This window comes from Moschus berezovskii, chromosome 9 (assembly GCF_049115385.1).
Source record: "Moschus berezovskii isolate FMDL1 chromosome 9, NW_MosBer_1.0, whole genome shotgun sequence".
NCBI classification, from domain to species: domain Eukaryota; kingdom Metazoa; phylum Chordata; class Mammalia; order Artiodactyla; family Moschidae; genus Moschus; species Moschus berezovskii.
Window position 1 is genome coordinate 77899116 of NC_142468.1, and position 1523 is coordinate 77900638.

Here is a 1523-nt window from a genome sequence, read left to right on the forward strand (position 1 = left end):
CAAGGCTAATTGCATCCATGGTTTACTCCTAACCTACCATTCCCAACTTCATTTTTACTGTTCCTTAGCCTCCAGCCTCCTTAGCCCTCCTCCAGCCAAGCCACTGAACTCATGGCTCTCTGAGTATGCCTTTCATGTTTTCACCTCTGTAGCTTTAGTTCTGCTATTCCCCATGCTTAAAATAGCCGTTTCCTTCAGTTTTGGCTAGCAAGTTACAAGCTTTTAACTAGTTTTAGCTAAAATGATACATACCCCATGATATGTTACCTTACCACTTTGGCATAGTTAATTTCATTTTGCTAATATCTATGGTATTATTTCATCAGGTATTGTTTGCATGTTTCTGATTTTATATTTTTAATTTTAATATGAATATCTTATCTCTCTATGATACGATCCATATCTAATTATCTTTGTTTCTCACTTCTACTTTCCACAGCAGTCATAGATGTTAAATACTAGTTTATTGACTATTTACATAGTCTCATTAAATTAACTTTTAATTGAAAACTTATCATATTTCTTTGGTATATATACTAGATAAGTGTCAATCATTGTGACATTTTCCTGATTTTTTTTACTTAGGATACATGGCTCACACAAATGAATCAATGGTGTCTGAGTTTGTGCCTCTGGGACTCTCTAATTCTTGGGAACTTCAGCTTTTCTTCTTTGCCATCTTCTCAATAGTGTATGTGGCATCAGTTCTGGGCAACACCATGATTATTGTTGTTGTTTCCTCTGACGCCCATTTGAACTCTCCTATGTACTTCCTGCTCAGTAATCTTTCTTTCATTGATATCTGCCAATCTAACTTTGCCACCCCCAAGATGCTTGTGGACTTTTTTGTGGAGCACAAAACTATTTCCTTTGAGGGTTGCATGGCCCAAATATTCCTTCTTCACAGTTTCGTTGGGAGTGAGATGATGTTGCTTGTAGCTATGGCATATGACAGATTTATAGCCATTTGTAAGCCTCTACACTATAGCACAATTATGAATTGAAGACTATGTATAATTTTTGTGTTTATTTCCTGGGCTGTGGGTATTCTTCATTCTGTGAGCCACTTGGCTTTTACAGTGGATCTGCCATTCTGTGGCCCCAATGAGGTAGACAGCTTCTTTTGTGACCTTCCCCTGGTGATAGAGTTGGCTTGCATGGATACTTACGAAATGGAAATTATGACCCTAACTAACAGTGGCCTGATATCACTGAGAGGTTTTCTGGCTTTAATTATTTCCTACACTGTCATTTTGATCACTGTTTGTCACCGTTCCTCCAGTGGATCATCCAAGGCACTTTCTACATTAACTGCCCACATCACGGTGGTCATTCTTTTCTTTGGGCCTTGCATTTATTTTTATATATGGCCTTTTAGCAGACTTTCTCTGGATAAGTTCCTTTCTGTGTTTTACACTGTTTGTACACCCCTGTTGAATCCCATCATCTACTCTCTGAGAAAAGATGTTAAGTCAGCCATGAGAAAATTGAGAAACCGTCATATGAGCTTCTGGAAAAACTAG

At 38.0% G+C, this 1523-nt stretch overlaps 1 pseudogene; it reads left to right on the forward strand.

Annotated features, from left to right (window-relative positions):
* The first annotated feature begins 590 nt into the window (after positions 1–590).
* LOC129562863 (olfactory receptor 4K1-like) lies at positions 591–1523 on the forward strand (annotated as a pseudogene).